At 40.7% G+C, this 17,757-nt stretch overlaps 1 protein-coding gene across 1 annotated transcript in view; it reads right to left on the bottom strand.

Annotated features, from left to right (window-relative positions):
* The window catches only part of RHBDL3 (rhomboid like 3), a 117,917-nt gene that overhangs the window by 52,196 nt on the left and 47,964 nt on the right, over positions 1–17,757 (bottom strand). Inside the window, exon 2 of the mRNA XM_063293564.1 lies at positions 13,431–13,589. The gene's annotated coding sequence lies outside the window, so the exon portion shown is untranslated. The remainder of the gene's footprint in view (positions 1–13,430; positions 13,590–17,757) is intronic.

The raw sequence follows: 17,757 nt of genomic DNA on the forward strand, positions 1-17,757 counted from the left end.
TGGGAAGTGTGAGAAAGAAACTCAAAATAACCTCATCTCAATTTTGTGATGGGGCAGAGAGACCCTTGTAGGGTCTCAAGATTCTGTTGTTATACCCAACAACAGTAAAATAGTATTCCTGGAATCCCTGTAGTGTCTGTTTTTTGACCTGACCCACCTTGAAGTGTTGACAGCAATCGTGAAAGCCTCTCAGAGTTTCTCTCTGGCCCAACTTATACCACAGAAAATCAAGGCAGGGTTATTTGAGTTCCTTTTTCATGCTTCCCACTTTCTCAGGACTCTTGCCATTTCTCCTCCCATAACAGCTCCTTCATTGCTTTCCCAAGATCATCCCTATATTCTTTTACAGAAGGAAGACAGTTCTTAATCATTCCATGGATCAAGTCAATGGTCAAATCCCAAGTTCCTTGTAACATGAAACTTCAGGGTTTAAGGTCAGATCCGGTAAGCTCATCCGCACAACAGGAACCACAAAGTCTGTGGCTTTCGTCAGCACACTGACTGCTTCCAAGAAACTAGTCAATGGGGCCAGGCCCTTCCATTGGAGAAGAGTGAAGGCCTAAGTCTTTGCTACTTCAGACTACAAAAGGACCGAACTACTGGGATCCAGATGCAAGCAGTGAATTAAGCCATAACATGGTAGTTTATCACTAAGCTTCAGCAAGTCCATTATGAGTTATTCAGCAAACCATGATTCAACAAATAACAGTGCAATGTAGGACGCTAGTCTATCATCTCACAAAGACTGCAGTCTTTTAACTTCCTGTCCCTCAGCTACAGAAAATGGAAACTAAAGTGCAGAAATCCAAGGGCAACGTTCTGTTAATTGGAAAAAAAAAAGTCAAGCTCCCAATATTTCTTCCAAGCCTGACCAATCCAGAGGCCCCGAACTACCTGCCAGTCACAAGGCCAAATGTGCTTCTGGGTTCATAAAGAACTCTCAGACCCAAGCATGTCATAATAACACATTGTGCAAATTTCCAGACTCAGATTATAAATTTCCTAGGAAAAGCCTCCAAGTCCCTGTCATTCAGCGACTGTTGTCTGTTTTCTTTCCAGTTTATTGGCAAGATTTAATTGATTGCCTTTTGCAGAGGGCCATCGGGGTTCTGAAAGAGCAGCGTCAACACTGGGATCTTGCACTGCAAAGTAGAGGGCATATGTTTTACGTAATTTAAATGTCTATGCTACAGAAGTATTTCTAAGCGCCATAAAATACTTATAATAAAAGACAAGGAATAAATGTGTATACTCCACTTCACTGTGGACGTGATATGGTATGCTACTCTGTAATAACTCTTCCCACAAAAAATGTTATTTAATGGTGGTATATAATCCACAGAGTAAGTGTGCAAAATAAGATGAAGTGTAAAGTTTTCTCCTCTTTATCATGAGGGTGGGTTATGCATGTTTTTAACCACTGCAAAAGCCTTTCCTCTCTCCACTCAAGCCACATTAGAGTATCCGTAACAATAAAAAACATTACATAGAATATGCACTCCGTCACTGGAAAGTCAAAATGTTGCTCCTCTCCCTGAGTTTTATCGATGGAGACAGACTGCTTTGAAGGTTTGGGAAGGTGCATATTATAGGGATGAATTATGCATTACAGTAATTTTGTTAACATTGATAAACAGTAACCATAATTTTCCAAGGAGTGGAAGGAGGGAGAGAAAGAGGGAAAAATGGGGAGATCATAAAGAAGACAATATACCTAGCCGGATTCAAGACTAATTCTGTTTTTATTGGTATCTCCGTTTCCTCTTTACTTTCAAACTGGGAGAAGGAAGAGGAGGGTTAAGCAAACCAAGTATGTTAAAACTACTAAAAAGTCAACACACCTATTTTATAGGGGTTTCCAAAACAAAACAAAAAAAATGGCACCTCTGAAAATTGCTGATTTTCTGTGAATTTCAAAATAGGTCAGGGATAATACGTGGTTGCCTAATTCTACCTCACAGCAAGGCCGTCTCTTTAGCTTTGGAGTACAACTTCCATACCTTGTAAATCTTTGCACTGCTGTCACTAGTGGGATTTGTACTCCAACAAGTCTCAAGGAGAACTAGGCCTATAATAATAACATTGAAAAACATAATATTGGACCATGTACAGTAAGAGCGAATAGAAAAAAGACTTACTGAAACCTTATAAGGTAAAGGTAAAGGTTTCCCTTGACATTAAGTCCAGCCGTGTCCGACTCTAGGGGGCGGTGCTCATCTCCGTTTCAAGGCCGAAGAGCCGGCGTTTGTCCGTAGACACTTCCTCCGTGGTCATGTGGCCAGCATGACTACACGGAATGCCATTACCTGCCCGCCAAAGCGGTACCTATTAATCTACTCACATTGGCATGTTTTCGAACTGCTAGGTTGGCAGGAGCTGGGACTAGCAACGGGAGCTCACCCCGTCACGCGGATTTGAACCACCGACCTTCCAATCGGCAAGCTCAGCAGCTCAGCGGTTTAACCCACAGTGCCACCATGTCTCTACTGAAACCTTATAGAGTGCACATAATACAAATATTTTCCCACTGCATCCCTGCCCAAATGTATAAGTAATATTGTCAGGATAGCTATCCTCTGAAAGCGAGGACAATCTGCTGCACCAGGAAACTATGAGCATCTAATTTCTCACCATGCGCAAACAGTCATCTTCTCTAACATCTCCACCCTTTCCTTTGAAGACATAACTTTCTTAGTTGTTCAGAATTCCAAGTGGCCTGGGACAATTGCTCCAGACAAGCACTTTTTCTGTTCTTATCAGGCTAAAGTTGTGGTCAAACTTCAGGGTCTGAAGTTTTAGAGGCCAAAAGGCAAGCCAAAAAAGCAGGCCTAGGCAAACAGTGGGAAGGAAAAGCTCACTGGCAGTGGAAAATGCCTGTGTTAGGGTGATTTGATTATTACCATACAGCTGCATGAGGTTTATTTATTTACTTTGATTGAGTAATGCTAGACTCTTTTTCCCTACTGTGACAAGGCATCAATTTGGAGCCAGTAGAAATAGAATAGTAAGTCATCTGGTTTAAATTAGGCAACAGAGTAGACTATAAAAAATTACAGCATCAATTTAAGTGTTACAGCCAAATATTTGTTTTGGAACAGAGAGCATTTTGGCAGGTAAATTATATAAGGATGGTTTCTAGGAGTCAGTCCAACATTTCCAAAGTGTCAAAGTACCTGTTCTCTCCCATGGAGATTTCTTCTTCCCAGTCTCTGTGTCAAAGAATCTCGTCCTATAAAATTCTTTTGTACTGTATTATTCTAGAAACAAAGGTTTGATTCTGTGTTTTCCCTCTCACCTACAATCCGCAGATCAGAGGTCTGCTCTGAGGAAATCCACATACTCCAGTCAGAATACATTCATTCAAATGCCTAACGAGTGTAATGACCAGATGTAATGGTGTGTGGGAATGACCTTGGGAGACAGGAGGAAGAGCCGCAGAAGAGACAGCGGTCAGATTAGCGGCAGCTGATCCTGCAGAAGGAATGGGGGCGTGGCAAATGTCTCAGGAGGGACCCTCCCTAGTTTCTTGGACTGTAAAGGCGAGGAGGGGAGAGATGTACTTTTGGACTTGCAAGTACATTTCTCCCCTCCTCGCCTGTACAGTAGATTCTGTTAATGTAACCTTACAAGAAAGTTAGAGCTGGTACTCCTGGATGTGCTTCTTGTCTGGACCACCTTGCAAGGCTGACACCAATTTCGCCTTAAACAGCTTCCAGTACCTGATTTATTTAGAGCCTAACATTCTTCATTTTGCATAGAATTTAAACTATTTATTGGCAAGATACTGGGGTAGTGACAACTGAAAAAGCATGAACAAATTATGCGTTGATGTGCTGGGGGAAAAGGTAGCAGTGCTGGAAGTTAAGAAAAAGGAAGGATTGTATGCTATCAGAAGGGTTTGTCACCTTTTTAAAGGATGAAGGGCTGGTGAACTTAACTATGTCTTGACAAACAATAATCAGCAGGTGTATCACTTCTTTACTTCCAATGCAAAACAAGGAAAGCTTGACCAGTTGGCTTTTGCCTGTCACGTAATAGTACAAATGACAAACTCCTTTGTCCAGAGGCTGACATCACTGGCATCTGTCAGAATTCACAGCCTCCTTGTCCATCTTGCTGTCCCTATCTGTTTATCTGCCCCTTTCACAGGTGCAAAAAGAGACAAGCACAAGGGGAATACCTGCATTCAGGAAATATGAATCAAAAGGCTTTGTAGATGCCTCATGCAGATGGGATGGATGGATGCACCTGCAACTGTACACTGCAATAAAACTGTGTTGGTTGTCTGTATCTGGGGTACAAAGTCTGTGCTCCAGAAGCACCAATAAATTATAGCTGAAAGGACAAAATGGGGCAGGGGGGGATGTTTCTCAGGAATCCATGCAGGTGTCAGGTTCTCAACTGGAGTAAAACGAAATCTTTCAACAGGCATGAAATCTTCCCATCTCCAATCAAAGCCTAGGCTACCAATCTTCCATTGTGAGGGGAGGAAGGGAGGAGCAACAGATGAGAATCTTCTGATCTTTCCACTCTGGGGTGTCAATCAGCATCTAGGATTAAAGCCACGCAAGAGCAGCCTGCCCAGCAGCATTGTCCCTCTGTCCTGCTTTGCTTCACATCTGCTTCTCACCTAGGCCACCACAGGAGCAGGCAAGCAGGTGGCTCTCAGCTCAGCAGCAGCTGTCTCACCCCTTCCCCTGGTGACCATCTGAAGAGGAGCCTGGTTTGGCTTCAGCAGTTGGAGTTGTTGTCCCAAGTAACAAGCCTGCCCTTTGTTCCAAAAGGGAGAGAATGGAGGAAGAATGCTTGACCTGGAAACAGAGACTCTATCATGGCAGACGGGTTGGCCTCCCTACTGTGCAGGCTTTGTTGGATTTGCAAGACACTGCGTGAGAAAAGTGACCTGAGTGGGCCACGGCTGCCAACAACAAGTTACACCTCCCCCCCGGGAGCATAGTAAATAATGTCTCTCCTTGTAATTAGGCTCGCTGGCTCATCTTGATAGCAAAGTTCCTTAGACAGCTTTGTGCTTTATCTCTGCCAGGGGCCGCTGTTGTTTGCTCACAATAGGATGACTAGTTGTGCACTTTTTCTTTTTTCTTTTGCAGTTGCCTTTATGGCAGAGAGATTCAAATGCTTTAAAGTCCTAGGCAAGTTCAAAGTATTGTTGTAGTATTATTTATTAGTGTGAAGTAGAAGAAAGTGAATCCTCAAGCAGACATGGAATTCATATAATTCCCAGCCATGTCAGCTGGGAATTATGGAAGTTGAGATCCAAAACATCTGGAGGGCTTCAGGTTGGGGGAAACTGCTCAACATTAAGCTCCCAATCCTAAACCATTTATTTCTGCAGAATGCCAGACGTGCAAAAAAAAGGTCCATCCCAAGCAAACTCAACCAAATCTCCATGACAAACTCCTAAGGACAGAAGGTTCCATAGAAATGAAATATTTGCATATTGTCAGCATAACACAAAGCTGCTACCAACCAAGAGGCCTCTGATTTATTACCATCCATCCATAGTTTCAAAAGAGAGCATGATATTTAAGGCAATGCTGAGTTTTTATTGGATCAAGGAGAAAATAATATTTTAAAAGCAGGAAGGCCTTTGGGGGAAAATTGTTGATCATCAGTGCTTAATACTAAGACATGGGGATGTTAGCAGGAGATACATGGCCTTTTTTCATTACAAAGAAATGTTCACCCAAAAACCCAGACTTTTCAGCCATAATCGTTACCAAGGACCAATTCTACCATAGTATTTTTTCCACAAAAGAGCTTGGTTGGCATGTAGAATGTTTCCCTTGAATAATATGTTTGTATGAGCAAGTTGTTCAGACATGTTTCTAGCCATACCATGCCTGCCAACAGGTGTGTGATGTAATAATAGCACCATTTAAGAGGAAAGAAATGTATAAAGAAATGACTTCCAACCTTCATCACAAGTTTAAAATTTTTTAGTAAGTCTTCACCCTCTCTAAAGTTACAAACATTTATTTCTTCATCCCATATCCCATATCCCTTATCTCTTATCTATAGATATATCCATAAAGCTTCATTTTTTCAGTCCTGGTTATCATCAGAAAGTCCATAAAGTGTTGCCAGAAGTAACAACATATCTTATTTTAACCTTGATCAAATAAACCAACTTTACATTCCTTTCTTTTACTTCTCACAGTCTTGATCTTTTGTTCATTTAAATATTTTTGTAGGATTTGATTTCTCTTCATTTCTTCTTTGTCCCATTGTTCAAAGTTCTTCAAGGCTTTAACAAGTCTCGTTTGTAAATCTAATAGAAAAATATTGCCCAGGTCACTCTCTTGGTTCATCATTTGTATTTCCCTTTTGAATTTTAAAACATTAGCCAGTTTCTTTTGTAAATCCAGTGAAACATGCTTTTCTAAATCATTCTCTTGGCCTGTCAGCTGTAAATCCATTTTCAATACTATCTCATCTTGTCAAATAAAATTTGTTCTACATCTGACATTTCTTCAATAACATCTTTTGGACATAATCTGTCCATAGAAGCAGACATCATTACTAACACTGTTGATATTGTGGCTACTATTTTCTGATTCCATTCTTCAAAAGTCTCCTTCAAGATTTTATTGTCATAAAGTTTTATACCATCTTGCAGGCCTGTACATCTTTCCTTTACCTAAAATCTTTAGTCCCTTCTAGTGTCCAGTTTTTGAAATCATGAAATTCTTTATCTATGTTATGTCTTATAAAAACCAAAACAGGATCTATTTCCCACAAGAAGCTGTTTGTTCCTTATAATTAATTTCAAAATCTTATTGTAAAAGTTTCAATATGCCAGTTTTATCTGGACCTTTAGTCTGTTCATAACTTTCTAGGATCAAAATCTTATTTAGCTTTTTGCTGTTTATTTCAGTTTCTTTAAATTCTTCAGTTTATAATTAAAGTTCTCTTTCATTCAGAATTAAAGGCAGACTCACCTGGCATTTTCAAACTTGTCATCCTGAAGGTCTCTAATTGCTTAGAAGTAGTTAATCATCCATTACCAAAAGTGATTGGAAAGTGAGGTTTTCAAATTTAGTGTCCTTTAAAATCTCTGCTGAGGTTGTGAGCAAGATTGCTAATCCTGTCATCTCCTGGTGCTCAAACCTGAGGAAAACCACTGTCCTGCAGTCTCCTCACAGGGAGAAGCTGTCTGGAGCACATGTGGGCAATCTCTCGTCCTCTCTTTATCCAGAGATATTCCAAGGAACTGGTCTACTCACTGGTTCCTTGATCTTTGCCGCAGTTGTTGGATGTGCTTTAGCAGAGCTGTCTTCATTTTGCTGTACCTCCCCCAGAAGTCAAAGATGGAAAAATTCTGAAATACCCACAATGAAGGAGTGGATTATACTAAATATTATGAAATTGGTGGATATGGCAAAATTGACCTGTTTGATCAGGGATAAGACAAGTACTTTTATCAGAGACTGGAAACCTCTTACGGACTTTTTGCTGAAAATGGAAAAAAATGAATTGGTGATTTATGGATTTGCTGATTGAAAAGGGTTGAATATAGGAAGAAGGGAGGTATGGTGTAACCATATAGAGGGAGGAATGAGGATAAGGTTGTCTGTAACTCCTGTAAAGAAGATTGGAAGTTGCTTCTTTATATGTATTTTTTGTTTGTTTGTATTTCTTTCTATACTCTATTTTCTTACTTCACCTTTTTTCTTTTTCTTTTTTCCTTTTTCTCTTCTTTATTTTTACTTTGCATTATTTCACATATACCTTTTAGTTCTGTGAAAAATTTTCAATAAAAATTAAATATTAAGAAAACCAAATGAACATGTAATTCAGTGCTGGCTGTAGTACCAACTGCTCACCCTAAAAATGTATAATCACCCATGCATACCTGTTTGAGGGATATCTTGCCATACTAATCAATTCCAACCCATTTGCTGGGTTCGGCTCAGAAGAGAATAGCCCCATCAGCCAATCCTGAATGACATTCTTATTTTATTTTAATTTACAGCCTAGCTAAACCAGAAGGAGAGAGAACAAAAGTGCAAAAGCCAATTAATTAGACGATTGATTAATTTGAGGCAAGGCGTTTGAAAAGGACTCTCACAGCAAGCGGCAGCACCTGGCCAACTTTCTCTGGGCTTGGAAGCTAAAGAGAGTTGGCCTCTTTCCTGAATGGGGACCTCCAGGGAACAGCAGGGGGTGGAGACCAGACTGGGAAGTTGAAACAGAACCTGGACCAAGACACTGCAGTGGCAAACTGTTTCTGTATTGTTGACAAGAAAACTGCATGGAGATCACCAGGAGTTAAGGAATTTCCCTTTTTATCCAAAAGAGGAGCCCAAGTGACAATACTTCCAAAAGAGTTTTGACAGATTCCAGAAATAGAGGATTCCTTGGAATTACCCTTTCTAAACCACCCACTCCCATCCTGACATGGCACACTGAATCTGTCCAAGGACCCCTCACAGGAGATTGGCATAAGAAGCAGTGGAGACAGTTGCCTTAGACACAGTGGCTGAACTCTTCAGAGATGCTCTCCCCCCTCAACACTGGTATGTTTGTAAGACAAACTGGAATGCTGTTCTAAAAATATGCTTCTGACAATTGCATCCCTGGCCCACAGGAAGGCTCTTGCACGCAGAAGATAAACTTGTCCTCAAAAGCAGTTGCTATGCAAGCGCTCCACATTTTTATTTATTTTCCTTTCCTGGGAAATAAGGAAAAGAGACATAGAAGATGGTGCCAGACAGTAGCTATGCCACAAGTATCTAACTGCATCTCAGTTCTGCATATACGACGTCCCCCTTCCTACATTCCCATTTTTACACTGGACAGGGTGTGCTCCTTATTGCCACTAACAGCCGTCATGGTCATGCTGGTTCATAGGGGAAAATTCCACAGCTGGATATTTAATATCCTTGTGAGGACCAACCAAAATATTGCAGAAGGCTGTGATATTTTAGAACCCTTGAGAATCTTTCACCAAGCAAGGAAGTTCAAAAATTAAACAAGATATTTCAGTCATGACATTTGCAGTGCAAAATCAGTCTTGAGATCATAGACTGAAACATTAGCCCAGTCTTCCTCAACCTAGGTGCCATCTAGACATGGCCTCTAACTCCCAGAATTCCACAAATAGCATGGCCACTGCTGAGAAGGTGCCCAAGTTGGGGAAGGCCACGTTAATTACTTGTAGGTGTCATCCGTGTCAGATTACACCTAGCATACAGGGACAAAGAACAATTCTTCAGCTAGATGGGGAAGCAGCTTAATAAAAAAGCAATATGAAACTTAATTAAACTTAATTTGTTTCAGAATAGTTCCAAACTAGAGAGAGATCCCAGTAGAAAAGGTTTCCTTGAGATATTTGGAACCCAGAGGGTTTGAAGGTACATAAGCCCTGCTTGAATACGGCCTCCCAAGAACTTGATATCCAGGTTCTCTTCCAATCAAACTTTACAACTGATCTTCAAGAAAGATGCCACAAGAGAGTGTACTATGTCAGCAGCTACATTCCTATCTACCAGTAAGTAAGTGGTTGACAAACCAACTCTAATGGGTAAAAGGCATTCTAAGCTACCCCTTCTGCAGGTACCTCCAGTTTTCTCCCTACCACTCTGAAGCTATTACTTGGAGGGGGAGACATCAAAAGCAGACATTGCTCCCAATGATTAGGCTGTTGATACCACATCTTTTCTCCATTGGTAGCTCTATGTTCATCAGTCAAAGAGCCTTAGAAGTTCCTCTAGTCGTGCAACAAGCTATCAATAATGTCAAAGTCATGTGAACATTTTTTAAATGCTTTGAATTCTATTATCAATATTTTTTAACAATTCAGAATTAGTTCTTGTTATTCTTTCATGAATATTGATGGGAACATACAGTCACACTTGTACACTGCTCAGGCAAGACAGATGCGACCAATGATACTTCTTCCCCCTGACTCTCCAGTTTCACCACTACAATCTTAGAAAACAAATGGATTAATCATACTTACTGAGTAAGTTATTGCATTCTAAGGATATGGGGCTAATGGGCGGGCAATCTTCAAATATGAGAAACAGGGCAGATTGAGGCATCTGCTTAGGCAGATGGTCTTCACTATCATGAACTTGAGCAAACTGTTAGTTATAGTTATGTAACTATTATTTTTGCTGTCTTCATAGGGAAAAGCCCTTGTGAGATTTTATGGCATAGGTGCAAAAACATTTTTTTAAAGAAGCGTATTTGTGTGTTTGTGTGTCTGAAACAAACAAAATCCAAAACACACACACACACACACACATAAAATAGATACATAAAAACAATTCTTTTTTAAAGGACAAATTAAACCTTGTCTCCAAAACTTGTGTTCATCAATCTTTCCGTTATGTCAATACAGAACTGGTTCAAAAGCTGACAGTAAACTCCTTTTTCAGTCTTTGATTTTGGGTATGGAAGTGGTTTACTACTGTTTTCTTCCAGGATGTTTGGATTTCCCAGTCTAGACTACCTGGTATTTCCTGGTAATCTCCCATCCAAGTGGTAACCAGACCCAGCTCAGCTTAGTTTCCAAACCCACAAAAAATCACAAAAAGCAACTACCACACCAGATATCGCAAGCTAATCCATGCCCATGATGTATAGCTAATCGGAGAGATTTGATGCCCTATTAGCAAGCATTCCTCTTTCTTCAGTCCAGCTCTAGAAAGAAAATTAAAAGAAAAGGGCTGAAACCTAAGACTGAATTTAACAAAATCTTGTGAAAATGGAAAGAAAACAAGGGGAGCTTAGCAATCATGAAATCTTGTGCCAATCATTTAGGGGAAAGTTTAGGGAAGGGTTTCTTTAAAATCATTACAGTCAATTGCACAATTATATAAGGTTTATTCAGGGGATAAAGAAGCAAAATAGAAGAACAAGGGAAGGCAAAAATTGCACTTAAACAATTTGACAGAAAAGCAATAAAGGCAATTAACTTGGTCAGTTATGTGCTACCTATTTAACCCTAAGCATGGCCAGAAGGCATTGCTAAGAAGCGGCTGTGAGAGCAGCATCTCTGGCAGAACCAAGAGATACAGAATGGAATTTCAGTTTTATGGGAATCTGAAATCAGTGAAAGGTTGCCCTTAGCAAATTGTTCCATTTTTTATGTCCATTATTTAGCCAGCAAGTCAGAAAATTACTCAGTGGTGGGGGTCACCTTCTTAAAGTCTACATTTGCACTTCAACTCACACATACAGACATAGAGAGACAGGGTGTTATGAAAAGCAATTAACTTCTGGACGTGAGCTTAGAGATGAAGAACCTATGCTTATCCACATTTCATGTCAAAGATCCTGATGGTCTAGGGGAGACCAGAATTTATGGGGGATTGAAAACATCTGAAGGGCAGCAGACTAAGGAAGACTGTATTTGGTTTTAGCAATGCTCCTGATTCATTTCAGTAACACTAAAGCCACAAGTTTCACTGCAGCTGCTGTTCACTATGTGTGGGAAACCACTTAGAAGACATATGAGATTACACATGGATGTGCCCATCACACTTGGGCTTACAATGCAACGCAGTGTTGCTAATAGTAGCACCCTGCAGATTGCTTGGCTAAATGGAACCTTTGGAACAGAGATGATCCAAAGAAACTCCACGATAAAGAGAAATATTTACTGAGCACCGTTATGGTGAAGTCACCTTGGCCTTCAGAAAGCTGTTAAGTGGATACGAACAGAACAAAAGATTGAAAGAAAGAAAAAATGTTTTGTAACAGAGAAAATAAGAAGTGAAAAACAACCAAAGAAAGAATGGAAACAGTGGCAGCAGAGCGCCTTTTCATCAGAAGGTATGGGGGTCTTTTTCATTGATGATCAAGATGTTTCGGCATTTATACGCCTGTGCTGAGGACAGAATACAAGGGTACTGGAGATGGTTACAGTAATGAGACTGATGTGCTTTGGGATACTGTGACTTGCTTGTGTGTAGAAGGAGTTTGGGAAAGATGGCAAACTGGTTGTCAAAGCAATACTTCTTCACCATGAGAGTAGCAGGATCTTTATACATCCACCGAGGGCAATCTTGTTCAGAAGCCAATGCGGTAGCCAAAGGCGGTAAATAGAAAGGAAGAATACCAAGGAACTACATCCAGAGCTTTCCCAGCAGAATTCAGCTCCTTTTAGAGAAGATAGCGTACCTTTAGCATTGTTTTTTAAAAAGTCACGAGTTTTGGAAATCAAAGCAACAATTTCTTATGTAGGACACAAATAGTCATTTGCCAAAATATTTGCTTGGGAGTTAAGCCAATTTCCACATCACGTCAAAGGTATGGGTTTGAAACGGACCTACAAGCATGCACTGCAAGATAGCTTGCTTCTGCTTTGTCTTCTGGCCCTGCTGAATGCATTTTTTAGTCTTCTCTGCTCCTTCCCTTGCCATCCAATTAAGAGAACACTCCTCCCCCGCACCCCCCCCCCCGTTGATGTGCACATTCTAAAGCAGCTCAGCTGTCTTAACCCCATCAATCTTCAACTTTCCCACACTGTGGGCTCATCTTTCATTTCACTCTAAAGCAGGGAACCACAACTGTTTGTTTTTTTAATTTAATTTTTTTCTCTGCTCTTTCTTAAAGTTTTCTGTTTCCTTCCCTTGGTTTTTTTCCTGCTCAAAACAGGAAGAGAAAGAGACTGTGGTATTGACCGGGCCTTTTTCCAAAACTGAATTGTGTTTTGGAATAATTCCGTTTTGGAAAAAGGACAAGCAAGGGCTGATGACAGATGTGCTTAAAATAATTCAGTTTTCAAAATGGCTGGGAATCCCAACACTCCAGCTAAGGTCATTTGTGTTTCTAGAAAGTGGAAATACAAACGTACTGATGAGAAAGGAGCATAAACATTATTTTTGTAACCCTATGTGCTGGGAAATGCATCTCTATGCAGTGAACTGAATAAATACATTGAATAAATAAATACATAAACAAACAGATTATACATGCACACCTGGGCAGGCACCAAAATACTGCATGAGAAGGGCTTCTAAGCTCCAGGGCAATTCTGGACAGCAACCTAAACTGCTTGTCTCCTGTGATGCTGCTGGCTGTTCCCAAAGCCAACTTTACGAATTCCAGTCCAGATTGCAGCAGGCTGGCATTCAGTCTGGCCTACCTCTGATGGGTCTTCCCTTTCCTTCTTGCCCTTCCAATCTATGCAAGGAAGGCAAGCCTTGCTGGTTGGCTCCTGTGTCGATTAATCCACCAGTGCCGTCATTTTCCTTTACAGGTAGAAAGGAAAGGAAAGGCACAGGAGCCTAGTGAGAAGGGAATAATCCTTTTAGGGATTATTGCCTTGTCACTAGGCTCCTGCGCCTTTCCTTTCCTTTCCTTTCCTTTCCTTTCCTTTCCTTTCCCACATATTTGCAGACATAGATGCTTTCACACACCTACCCATTTTCTCCTCTGCCAGCTAGAGAATCGCTTACCAAATTGACAAAGTCTTGGTAACAAATCTTCCCATCAGAATTGTTGTCTGCCAAGGCCAAAAGCACTTCCAGTTTATGGGGATCCAGTTCAGAGCCATGTCTCTGGAGGAGGTTCCGAAATTTCTCAGTGCTAATATAACCAGTGTTGTCAGGATCAAGCTGGAAGAAACAGAGGAACAAAGAGAACGATATATTAATGCAGCAGACGCATCAAAGCGTATTGCAGGAGCAGGCAATTTGGAGCCTACGGGTTACATGTGGCCCCCCAATCCACTTGTGGCAGTCCTCAGGGTCCATCAATGTGTGCTGCCCGTCTTTGTCAGGAAACTAAAGGAAATAGATATCAGGTATCTTTCAAATACTCAACAAATCAATTTATTTATTTATTTATTTATCTAATTTATCCCCGCCCATCTCCTCCCGTCGGGGGACTCTGGGCAGTTTATAACAATCGATTAATGTTAAAAAGTATACTCCCCAAACCCCTATATCACACACACACACACACACACTTGCCAAAATTCCAATCCCCTTTCTTCCAGGATGTTTTCATGTCAGTGCAATGACCTCTATTCTTCTTAACCTCCCAACAATCAATAAGACACATGAGACCTTCATCTCTGCTCTATTGTTTGCCACGCTATCACAATCTTCCATTTTCATGCTGTCCTTCCACCTTCACAGAGACAATGGTAATATTTGTCCTAGTCCCAATTAGGAGAACACAGTGGTTACAAATAGGCTCCTATGGCAGCCCACTGTAGAGAGAAAGGGTCTGCACAAATCTGGTCCAGTCCAGTTTGAATCAGATCAACAAGCTGATCTAATTCCCTGATTTGATATGGAAAATTAATCTACTTTGATTTGGATGACTGAATCAGTTGGAACTGAATAATCTGAATCAGGCTGATTTGAAGCAGTTTGATTTGGATCTGAAAAATTCACACGTGTGCACAAAAACATCTACACTGGTCTAACTCAAATTGATTTGATGATTGAATCTGAATCTCCAAACTCATCCTCATACAGCCCTAAGAAATATTGCTGGATCAATCACTAGCTTCCGAAGTAGGACCCAACTGATACAGCCTTGGAGGGCAGTATTCCTCAACCCAGGTGCACCTTGGGGCTGCTTCATACATGCATGTTCATCATTTCAGGATGAACCTACAGGAGCCTACAGATAGAGTGATGATCCGTGCGTGCAAAAATAAGGCACCATGTGCCAAACAATGTGCCATAACTTTGGATGGTGACTCCAATTATAATCATTTTTGCAAGTGATGCTGTTCCGTGAGAACAAGACAGGAGATCTTCTGATAACAAGAGGCTACCCATCACATTTCTGGGGAGCCCAAGGCTACATTGGGCATAGCAATATTGCGCAGGGTAGAGCTAATTTTTCCTTGATTTGTGAGAAGAGTTGGGGATTTGCTAAGTTTTAAAAATTGTGCTCAGCCTATTGTAGGGTTTGCATTATAGTTTCGAAGTCTTTCCTACTTCAACACTGTAAGAAATTGTCATTAATTTTCAGCAACAGTGGTCAGAGGCAGCTCCATGGGCCACAAAAAGAGGTGCATCAACAAGCATACACAACCATCATCGTTCCTTCTTCTGCTTCCTCTTACAGGCCATTATTCCAAACTTTCCTACTTGCTTCACAGTAAATTAGGGTCTGTTGCCACATCTGAGCACGGTTTCCTTAAATTAAGGTTTGCCCAAGCATCAGGATTCCAAACTAGGGTTGGAGGAAACTCGTATCTAGATTCCACAATAACCCAGAAAAAAGTGAGGAAAGTGGAAGAAGAGTGAAAGGAAAAGTAAGGTATGCATGTTTGAGATTAGCTGCTGCTAAACCATGGTGCAATACTAGCAAATGAATGTGTGAATCCAGCCACTGTATTTTGTAAACCACAGTTTAAGGCTTCGTGTTATGGATAATCCAGTCCACTCTGACTTGCTAAACAAGCCATAGTTCAAAAACCATGGTTCAGTATTTAAGCCATGAATTATTTATCCATAGTTAAACAAACCCCAGTTAGTTGAGGTCATGAACACGTTAAACCATAAGGCGTGTTTAACAAATCACAATGGCTGGATTCACACAACACATTAAATCAAAGCCAAACAGATTCATTATATTTAAATGCACTGTCTGAATGCAGCATCAAAATGTAGCATCAGGAAAGTTGGAAAAATAGTGAAAGCCAGTAACCGATGATGTGGATGGGTGTGTTTCTGGGAGCCAATACTGCAGCCTAAATTAGTACAGTAACAGAAAAAGTCTGTCAGGGGATATGACGTGGTTGTTGCCTGTATCCTTAAATATTTCAGTTGATTAAAAAAATTGCAAAGTTTTAATAGCAAAAACAAACAAACCCATAAAGGAAATATCAGAAGTCTGAAATCTAGAGACTCTGGTTCCATCATGGCTACCGAGAGTATTTTATAGAGACCAACCTTTGAACTAAGTTCTTGCAGCGACTCACACTTCCTGTATTTGTCAATTGGTTGCTGTTGGGTATGAAAATACGGTCTAAAGAACAGGATCAGAGCAACCTGCAGTACTCTGGAATATTAACTCAATCCTGTCCTCCGGAGGGCAGTCAGGTCAAAACTGTGCTGCAGAGCTAGATTGAGCAGAGTCATAAAGGATGGGCCGAGGCCACTGGAGATGCACACCTTGGCAGATGAGCCACCTGTGGTTTAAAAGGCCCGGCTGGTCCTGCTTCAGGGAGACTCGGTTTCCATGGAGGGGAAGATCAGGGAGTGTCACCCGCTGTCATTGCCATGGAACTGTTGGGAAGCTAAAATGGTACAACCCCCAACTGTCCCACTTTGGACTGCTTATACGTGTGCACTCACATTTGTGAAGGGCAGATGTGATAGATCAAGGTAACCTTCAGAAGTTCTCTTCTCAGCATACAGCAATCTCAGCAATGAATAACCACAGAGTGCATTTTCCTTTAGCCCAGCCTCTTCTCTAGATTCACAAGCACACCTGAAAAGGCAGAGGATACTGTCCAGTTCTCCAGGCTGCTTCTTTTCATCACTTAATTCTTCTGACCACAAGACCACATTTGCAGCCATTTGGAAGAGGTTTACAAGGATCCCAGCCCTGAGGCATGATGAAATTCATGGCCATGACATAAGCAAACTTTGAAAGAGAAAGAACCCAAAATAATTTTTAAAGTGTAATAGACTTAGAAGCTTCTTTTGAAAAACTTTCAGAAGCAAAGGATTCTTTTTCAAAAGCTTAATTTATCCAGCAGCCATTTGTCACCTTTTGGAAATGGAAGAGAAATGTTGTCCTTGCAAGATATTCAAGGATGTTTTCTTGGAAATGGACTCCTCTAAGAGAATATAAAAAAGCTTGAGAATCTCAGACTTATACACACATATATTGTAAAGTCTAACATATTACGTGTTATAACTTCAATGATTTTAAGTGCTTGTGATTCTGAGAAAGGAATATGTAAGTGAAAACTGTGGCTGTATAAAAAAAGAATGTTTAATGTGTTGCCCTTTTGTAGCTGAAAAACCTTCAAACAGAACAAGTTTTTATCTTACAAAGATGGCTTTAAGATTCTCTAGGTGCCAAAGATGGACAATACTGCTCTTGTAAGTACTGTAGTTTTATTTCTGCACACAGAAGAGTGATTAATGGAGAAATAAAATATGCTGTTTTACAGTGAACGGTTTTGCGATCACAAAAAGAGAAAGCTAAGACTGGCATCAGAAGAAAGGTATTTTCCTTTATAAACTGAAATCCCAACAGAAGTTCAGAGCAATTTACAGTAAATCCAATGCAGCTTCATCTCGGCTGGGCCTCAGCTGTCCAGAGATTGGTCTTTGATCTTCCCAACTTGGTCTGCTGGCTTCTAATTGCCAATAATAATGATATCAAGCTTGTCACTTGAGTTGAAAGGCAGAAGAAAAGAGGTGGAGATTCATGAGAAAAGTTCAGCCCAGGAGGGCATTTTTCCATGGAAACATTTTGTATGTAGAAAAGGCAGTTTGGTAAAAGCAACAAAACCCTTTTTGAAGAAGCTTGCTCTTGCTGACTGCAAACAAAGCTTCCACCTTTGGCTAGGATTGATTGGCTTGGCAAACAGGCAGGGAACAGGGTGGTGGGCAAAAGTAGCAGCTTGCCAGCAGCTAAATTGGGCAGTGATTGTTTTTTTCTTTGAGCCTTCAAGTAGAAAAGAAAGCTACAGTAAGATAGTTACCCAAGTTGGCTGAGGCAGATGGCTTAGAATTGGCTTCTGCTATTTCAAACAGGGTGTCTCAGATCAGCCAGGAAAAGAGTCTGCTGCCTGACTTGATA

This window comes from Candoia aspera, chromosome 2 (genome assembly GCF_035149785.1).
Source record: "Candoia aspera isolate rCanAsp1 chromosome 2, rCanAsp1.hap2, whole genome shotgun sequence".
NCBI classification, from domain to species: Eukaryota; Metazoa; Chordata; class Lepidosauria; order Squamata; family Boidae; genus Candoia; species Candoia aspera.